Source organism: Gymnoscopelus microlampas (assembly GCF_963454915.1).
Source record: "Gymnoscopelus microlampas genome assembly, chromosome: 10".
Lineage (NCBI taxonomy): Eukaryota > Metazoa > Chordata > Actinopteri > Myctophiformes > Myctophidae > Gymnoscopelus > Gymnoscopelus microlampas.
The window spans coordinates 28,185,014-28,194,983 of record NC_139947.1 but is presented as its reverse complement, the minus strand read 5'-3'; positions in this window follow the sequence as shown (position 1 = coordinate 28,194,983).

Sequence of the window (9,970 nt, the reverse complement as noted above, 5' to 3'; positions counted from 1 at the left end):
TCCAAAACCACTCAATCAATTGACTTTACACTTGGTGGGTCTATTGCTTAGGACCCAATAAAGATCACAAAATCACCACTAACAATTATGTGTAACGTACCAAAAATGGACGTACTCAAGTAAAGTTAAAGTACCCCACAACTTCACTTAAGTACAGTTATTTGTGATGAAGTTGTTGACACTTGTACATGTTGCAGGCAGGCTGAGATGGATGCCTAGCCGCGTTTGGAACCTCACCCTCCACGATAGCTCCGAGGTGAGGTCCAGTTTCGTAGGGTGCCGGTAGAGTGTGACATAGGCCAACAGTACCGATTTTTACCTTTTCCCGCACATCGTATCCAAAAATAAAGGTAGTCCATCCCTGCTCACAGATGTTTCCAAATTTAGCACAAAATAAATTTAAGCGACGGTTTGAAACAACCGTTTAAATCACTTTTTTTAGTGGACACACACGACTCTTACATCTTCACTGCACATGGATCCCACCGCTTTTCTAGGGAGACCGGCTGTGATTGGCTAGTAGTCACTGTGATTGACAGTTCTTCCTTCGTAGCGTTTTTGCAACCATGCTTAAACCTAACCTTGACCCTAACCTCAGTAAAACTATGCCTGCCAGGAAGCCAATCAGACACAGGTAAGGTGCGGGTCTATCCTATATAACGTTGGCGGAATCCATAATTTAGCTTCACTGACAGTGAATGAATGCTAATAAGCGGAGGCTCGTTAAGAAATGGCGTGCAGCTGAGACCTCTGTCCTGGTGTCGTGATTCATCTTCCACCACCATGTGCATGATAATTATCCATAACCCAGTTTAACTACAGTAGGAGCAAGGGGATCGAGACCTCTCCTGATGGCTGCATGTAGTAGCATCTCTTATTTAAACGCTTTCTCACACCTGCCGTTGCATCAAACAGTTGAGGAGTCTGGACAGATTTGACCAGTGATGGAACAAGTACTCCTCACATGTTTTACGTAAGTAAAAGTATCAATACTGCAATGTAGATACTCTGTTACAAGTAGAAGTCTCATATTCAAAATGTACAAAAGCATCGGCATCAAAATATACTGCATGAAGTACCAAAAGTAAAAGTAGGCTACTTGTTGTCAAAGGTCAAAATGTAAAAAAAACGTTTGCAAATAGACGATCTACAAGCTGCGTCGCAAAGCATTGTGAGCTTGTAGCAATGCATGTATGTCCGCATTAGGTAAAATCCACATGGTAAATCAACATAGGAAAAGCAGTCTGCATAGGAAACAAGTCCACACAAAGGAAGCTAACTGACGGTCAAAGGAGAGTGCTCCAGTGTGGCAGCCAGGCCATGCATGTGTTCAGGCCTTGTTCAACAGTCTGACGGTAGCTGGGTGGAAACTACTTCAGAAATCTGGTGAGCTGGCCTTTGATACTTGATCCTGATACAGGGGATTCCCATCGCCTCAAACAGGGGACGCACGGTCAGATAATAATACCCCAGCTCGTCAGTAGCCTATAGTACGACTTGAGAGTGAAAGTGTGTTTTTCATTTTCATTTTGTTTTTACACAGCTGTGTCTGAATCACTCTGCCCTCCAAAAAAATAGTTTATTGTGTAACGGCTAATCAGATGACTCAGTACCTGTATACCATTAAGCCATGCATGGCGGGTTCAAATTATAAACTCTGTCTCCGATCTGGATTCTCTCTCTCCCCTGGCCTCAGTAGAATGACACCATTGATTTTGGAGTTCGGTTCAGTCGACCAGACCAAATGGAACCTCCTGGAGGAACTTTTTAGAATGTTGTCTAACTCCGGCACCGGGCAAAGCACTGAGGACGTAAGCCTCATTTATACTTAGTTGCATGCTGGTGTTGCATGCAGTAAATAGCAGATCTACAAGCTCACAACAAGCTTGTAGATCTGCTATTTACTGAGCTCGACACCAGACTGAGCCCGACGCCGTCACGCAACTAAGTATAAGTGAGGCTTTACTGCAGGGACTGTGCCACGTGGTTGCAGTTGCATGCCTGGAGCATTTCCTGTTTATCTTCTGAACCAGTGTTACCCACCCTGGGGAGGGGCGGTGCCAAAGATCACAGGGGTGGCTGGGGAGGGGGTGGTCGGGTGTGTGAGGCCTTGTCTGTTTGGAGTTAATGAAATGTTCAACATGTTGCACAAAATACTAACTAATTATACATTTTTTGAAAAATAGTCAACATTCTTTTTCAAAAATTTTCAGAAGGTTAGAAATGGCGGAAATACCCGATCTAAGCTTGTAGATGGGCTGTTTTCACCATTCATCATACTAATTAGTACAAGGGTTCCCAAGAGACCCCCCAAAATAATCATATTTGAACTGGGGACCCGCCACCCTGACAAGCACTTGGGATTGTATATGCTTTACATTTAGTTTGATTCGGTTCCACAGATGAATATTGTGAAAATAGACGATCTTCCTCTTTCTTACGTAATATTTGACAATTTGGTATTAAAAAGGTCTTAATTGTAACTTTAGAAATGTGCATATACCCTGGATATACTTATACTGTAACTAATCTGGGGACCCCCCTAGGGACCCCGAAACACAGTTTGGGAACCACTGAATTAGTATCTATAGGACTTGTATGGCATGTCTGGAAAAACACAAGTGATTGTGTGCATGCACCACATGTGGGGAGTCTCAGCTTCTGTCAGACGTAAGAAGGGGGATTGAGCTCCGGTTGGGATCCATCAATGAGCCATCAATTTCAAGTCGCACTTGGATTACCGTTGCCGACCTGCATGAGCGGCGAGCGCGATATTTCTTTGAAATTCATGGCTAGCCTGGCATGCATGACGTTCAGCCTCAGCTGAGATATATGGCTGAACCACGATCAGCATATTTACTACACTCTGTGCGTCAGTTTAATTGGGCGTGAGTCAGCAGAACAGCATGCGTCCGCCCCGTGCTATACTGTATCATACAGCAGGTCATGTAGGACATGATAGATGGGAATGAGAGAGTTAGAGAGGAGACACGCACACACACACACGCACGCAGGCACGCACGCAGGCACGCACGCAGGCACGCACGCACGCACGCACGCACGCACACACACAGGTGAGAAGGAGGAGCTGCGAGGAGGAGGAGCTATGTCCACTTAAGAGATACAATACAAGGACACAAATATTTACAAGGTGCTGTAAAAATGTACAGTCAGCAAATCTTGGACAATTACCCAAACACCCCTCAGGGGTACAAGTAACAGCGTCTTTGACGCCAGACAGACAGACAGATAGACAGACAGACAGACAGACAGACAGACAGACAGACAGACAGAGAGTGTGAAGTTTTGTCCTGGTTGACCTCTGCTTGTGCTGCAGCAAGTGGTGATCACTCAATGACAAAGACACGCACGTAAGCATGCACAGTCACTGCACAGTCAGTAACCTTGGTTACACATGTAAACATGCACAGTCACTGCACAGCACCATGGTTACACATGCAGTCACTGCACAGCACCATGGTTACACATGCCGCCTACTACGACATGCATACTGTTGATCCTTTGCAGACTACTAATGAGATGCCCCCCCCCTACTCTATATTATGAACTCACTTGCCCTTTATAACAGGGGTCTTCAACGTTTTTCAGCCCAAGGACCCCCTAGCTGAGAAAGAGATGAAGCGGGGACCCCCTCTATATTGTATAAAATTGTGTTTCAGATTAAACTTTTTTGTTTTTTTTACTTACTGGACAAATACATATCATTTTGGGTGGTCCTTGACATGAAAAAAAGTTTGAGAACCACTGATATTAACATTATTATTATTATTTTATTTGTTTTAATTGTTAGATTTTAGAAGATTGTAGAATCCCCAGAAGCAATATTCCTCCTCTATTTTTTGTTGACTCATGGTGGCATGTACTGTCACCATGGCACAGGCACAGCCTGCTCCACTGATGATGACAGTCAAAGAGCAGTGGTGGAAGGTACAATTTTGAGGTATTTTTTACTTGAATACATTTTCATTACTTCTACTTATGCTCCACTGTCTTTACATCTCGGAGGCAAATAATGTAATATTTCCCCCCCCCCCTCCACTACAGCTATTTGAAAACCTTATTTACTAGTTACTTTGCAGGTGAAAATTAGGATATTACAAACCATACGTTAACCAGTTAAGCGCTATTTTATAGGGTTAGATCTACAAGCTCACAACGTGTTGTGATAATGAGTACTTCTTCCACCACTGTCAAATAGCCTAAGCACTCTCTCTCTCTCTCTTGTCGTAATCTCATCCCATCATCACTCTTTCTGCCAAGTGCCTCCCCTCATCTCTCTCTCTCTCTGTCTCTCGCTCCCCCACCTCTCTCCCTCCCTCTCTCTCTCTGTCTGGATTTATCATTAAGTGTCATTACCACTATATTTAGAGACTGACCTTGTGAGCGCTGTGCCTTCCTGCAGAGAGCAGTCAGGATGGTGTCGGCCTGCAAGATATGTCCTCACCTTCAAGTTAGAGCATGCCTTCATCGATTCTGGATGAGGTTTCACTTTCTATTATTCTCCCAGACTTGGAAAAACGTGGAAAAATCGATGTCCTTTACCACTCTGGAGGCTTGGCAGGAAACGTTGCCAAGACAAATCGATATATTAATGATGTCAACACTGCAGGCTCTCTCACACACACACACACACACACACGCGCGCGCACGCACGCGCACGCGCACACACACACACACACACACACACACACACACACACACACACACACACACACACACACACACACACACACACACACACACACACACACACACACACGCACACGCACACTCTGGCATACACACACACACACACACACACACACATGCACTGGCATACATACACGCACACTCTGGCATACACACACGCACGCACTGGCATACACACACATACACACACACACTGGCATACACACACACACACACACACACACACACTGGCATACACACACACACGCACACGCACACGCACGCTTACTGTACATGTACAGATGTGCACACTCGTAAAGTTAATGAAAAGTACACTCTATTAAATTAAACATAGAGTGCACGTTTCAATCAATCTCTATAACTTGGCAGCCCTACCAGGCCACTGTTCTGCATTATGTACAGTACAGTGACTGACACTGAGGAAATGTGATCTGGAAAACGTTCCCTCCAGTGCTGCTGGCTGGCCAGTGCTGCCCCATCTGTCCAGTTCAATTCAATCAACAGCTAATGTACATGAGACTTGGTCTGGCAGCTACAGGCATTTACAGTATCTTTAGTGCACACACGTGTGTGTGTGTGTGTGTGTGTGTGTGTGTGTGTGTGTGTGTGTGTGTGTGTGTGTGTGTGTGTGTGTGTGTGTGTGTGTGTGTGTGTGTGTGTGTGTGTGTGTGTGTGTGTGTGTGTGTGTGTGTGTGTGTGTGTGTGTGTGTGTGTGTGTGTGTGTGTGTGTGTGTGTGTGTGTGTGTGTGTGTGTGTGTGTGTGTGTGTGTGGCCTGGGTTTGTGCCGTGTCACGGTAGGTGACATGATGAAGACGATCCGTGTCAAAACTTTGGATTATTAACCACTTAACCCCTATATACTTCCCCGTACGATGAACAGTCGTGTCCGGGCCGGTACTCCCTATAAAGCTTCCAAACAACACAAACGGCAGAACTACGGTAGTGACAAAATCCTACTATTTAGAATGGAAAAAAATAATCATGGGGGGTTCTGAGGGCGGGCCCATTTCAATTGAAACGGGTGAAACATAAGTGGTTAAGGCCGCCACTGAATCTCACACACATTCAATAGTTTCAAATAATTCCTTTAATTTCTCATAATAAATCTGTTGAACACATCCTGATTGATGGTGTGGTTCTTGCTAGTGAAAATGTATTCACAAGTATGTTTTTGCATTGGGAATATACTGCATGGGGTGTATTATTCTCAGTGTTTCCCAAACATAGCCTATACTGTAGTGTCCCATTTGGGGTCTGGTCTTAAGTGGTTCATTCATAATGTATCTTTTAAGTTTGGGTCCCGCTGGGCACCAAAGTTCTCGTCTCGAACTGAAAACGTTTTGGAACCACCGCTCCGCAGTCTACATTTCAAATGCCTGCAGTGTAAAACCCTCGTGGAATAAGGGACGATGCTTGATCCCAAGGGACAGACCGCAGTGAGAGGACCAGTGGTGGAAAAAGTACTAATTTTTTTTTACTTAAGTAAAAGTAGCGATACTGCAATGTAGAAATACTAACACTGAACACCGAACTGGATTTTTTTTAATATTGTGGAGTAAAAGCATCATTATTTTTGCCTCTGCGATGTAGTGGAGTAGAAGTAAAAGTACAGAAAATTGGAAATACTCCACTAAGTAAAAATATCTCAAAATTGTACTTAAGTACAGTACTTGTACAGTAAATGCACTTTACTTTACACCACTGGAGGAGACGATGAAGAAAAAGGGAATAGGAGATGGAAAAAGTTTAAACCAAATCAACGTGAAAGTGAGTCACTGACAAGAAGAGAAAGCATTGTGGGTGAGATAAGGACAAATAGTCCAAAGTGTGCCGCGCTCAAACTGATTACTTGGAAGATCGACGGCGGGTGTAGACTCTAAACAAACAGACTCATGGAAGAATCCGCTCTCACAGAGTAATGTTAATGCATTTAATGTGCTGCAGCAGAAGTCATGATGACTGCTGATGCCCTGGAACCTATTCGGTGAGATTTTGATTTTCTTTCTTTTATGAGTTAAAGACAAACTATGGGAGGGTCTGGTTTATATTTCCTTGCGTCGCTTGCCGAAAACGGCCGATATACAAGCTCTGCTGTAGATCTTCGAGGCTACAGCAGGGCTTCTCAACCTTTTCAGGCCATGACCCCCCAAAATAATCACATTTGAACTGGACCCCCCACCCTGACATTTCAAGCACTTGGAATGTAGTAGTTGAGGCATGACATTTAGTTTCACTTGGTTCCACATAAATATTGCGAAAATAGCCGCTCACATATAGCGTTGCGAGTCGTTGTGAGGCTACTTTCAGAATGACTTGACAATTTGTGTCAGAATATTCAGGAGGACTCAAATGCAGAAAACAGAAAACAGCAGGCAAGAGGCAGAATGAAGTTAACTCAGTCTTTACTTAATTCCCATTAAACAGAACAAAAAACAATACCAGAGGTATGTCATCAAAAAACAGCAAACAAGGCAGGCAAGGGCAAGGCAAAGATTAAATCCAAAAACAGACGGTCAACTTCTTAGTCCAGGAGCAAAACGGGTAAAGGGCGGTGGTTAAGGCTGGAACAGAAGACAGGCGTTACTAAGACAAACTGACAAATGATAATGTTGAAGCAGACTGAAATATATACCGTCAAACTAATCACAGAAACACACAGCAGGTGAGTAGCAACCTGTGAGGAGTAGACAATTAGCTAGGGGGAGTGAACACAAGGGCAGGTCTAGAGAGGATTCCTGACAATTTGGTCCACAGGTTGAGAACCACTGTTCTATAGGGAGAGCGTTGTCTTGTAAGATGTATAAAGTAAACATTAACGTGTTAATGTCAGTGGTGCGTATTAAATGAGGCTGGAGGAGGTGGGGCTGGAACAGTGAAAAGGGGTGGACAGGCCATCGTGATCTAATATGAGAGTGACGACACTATAGCGTTGACTCCCATTGTAAGAATGGAATGTGGAAATGCTCGTTCTCATCTCAATGAGATAGTTCCAATGTTTGGAACTATAGTGTCATAACTCTCTTTCTCTATGGGTCTGGGACAGGCGAGAGGAGGGAAAGGTCACAGGTCACACGCTGACGAAGTATCACACCCGCAGAGCACAGTTTAAACTCTCGCCCTCCACGCCATCTGTCCGCATCTCTGGACGGAAAGAAACAGGACCGACTGGCAGGCAACCAAAACAATTCTTTCCATTTGACACCTTTATGTTTACTGTGTGTACTGTTAAGACTCTGGCCTAGGGGTGCCAGGGAACATAACAACAACAACAGCAAGACAAGGCAGACACAGTTACAAAGCAAAATGGTGTTCATTAATTATTATAAAAACAAACAAAGACTAAAGAGATGAGATGTGATAATCAGTTAAAGTCAGTAGTGTAATGTGTGTGTGCATGAGTGGATGGTGTGGTGTGGTGTGTGTAAAGGTGTGTTGCATGTGTTAACAGAAAATTTGGAGAGGGTGCAGGGGGTAACCGGAAGGCTCACCCCAAAACACGCTCGCCCCCATTTTTTTCCCCACGTATTTGAGGACAAGGTTAGAAATAAGTTTAGGTTTAGGCATATTTTTACTGAGGTTACGTTTAGGAATAAGCATAGGTTTAGGCATAGTTTTACTGAGGTTACGTTAAAGGAATAAGGTTAGGTTTAGGCATAGTTTTACTGAGGTTACATTTAGGAATAAGATTAGGTTTAGGCATAGTTTTACTGAGGTTACGTTTAGGAATAAGATTAGGTTTAGGCATAGTTTTACTGAGGTTACGTTTAGGAATAAGGTTAGGCTTAGGCATAGTTTTACTGAGTTTAAGGTTAGGAATAAGCTTAGGTTTTGGCACCGTTTTACTGAGGTTACATTTAGGAATTGATTGATTGATTGAAAATTGTATTAGGCAAAAGAATGTAAAACAACACAGTTACATTTATAATACTTTTGTCTAAAAGGTCCGACCAAAAAAGTCCTATCGGACATGTTTCCGTTGGGGTCCTTGAATTAATTTCATAGACACATATAGTAGCAACCAAACAGTTAAAAATCAACATAAAAATACAGAGAAAAAATACCACTATATATAATAATAAGGTTAAGATTACGTTTAGGAATACTAGGTGAATATCCCCGGATTTGCCCCGGGGCGACTGTGTTTTGGGGCGAGCGTTTTGGTATTCGTGCAGGGTGGTTGAGGCTCAAAAGCAAAGACGAAGAGCCTCCAGAAAGGCAGGGCTTCAACCCGTTAAAACCGGAGTAGCAGCTGTGTCATTTTAGATGTCTTTGGCTATTTTTGACATCCTTTTTGACAATTGTGATTTTGTGTAAACCGAATATATATATACTGTATATGCTTTTTTTAACCAATCATTTTTAACTCAAATATTTGCTTCTGGGGGTATCTGGAACAAAATATTTTGAGATGGGGGTCCGTAGCCCAAATACATATCATTTTGGGGCTCCTTGACACTAAATAGTTTTGAGCACCAATGATAGCAACACGTTTTTTAGGAAACTGCTTTAGGATCTAGGACATTGGTTCTCAAAGTGGGGTCCGGGGACCCCCAGGGGTCCTTGAGGGAGTTCCAGGGGGTCCCCAGCTAAATGGACCCTTATGGGTCTGTAACTCTGAGAGTTACATTGACATAGATTTTACAATATAAATTGCGGTCCAAGTGATAGAAATGCCATTAAATGGGGGTCCGTAGCCTAATGCATGTCAAACTGGTGATCCTTGATATTAAAATGGTTGAGAATCACTGCTAGAGCCGTAAAAAATCTTCTCTTATGGGGGTCCTTTGGCATATCTTTTGAAATGGGGGTCCGCAGGCTAATACAGTAGGTGTCAATTTGGGGGTCCTTGACATGAAAAAGTTTGAGAACCACTGATCTAGGAGACATTTTTAGAATCGGGCCTGAGGCCTTAATGGGTTAAAGAGGGGGTGAACAAGCTGAGTCCCCCCAGGCGTGCATCCCCCAATCAGTCTGATGAAACCCACCCTCTGACCTTCCAGAGACCTATATAACGAATGAAGAACAGAGATGAGAAGGAGAACGCAAACAGTGAAACACAAAGGGCAAAACACATAAATCTACAGGGAACCGTCACAGAACATGAAAGGCAATTTAATTTCTGCCTACTTACGTGCATGTGCACGTGCATTGTGTGAGACTGTGCGCTTCTGTGATGTGTCTCCAATCTTGTGTGAATGTGCGTGCACGCTGCTGTGAACGTGCTCGAGGAAGGAGTTCCACCTTGGCTGATTTGTGTGTG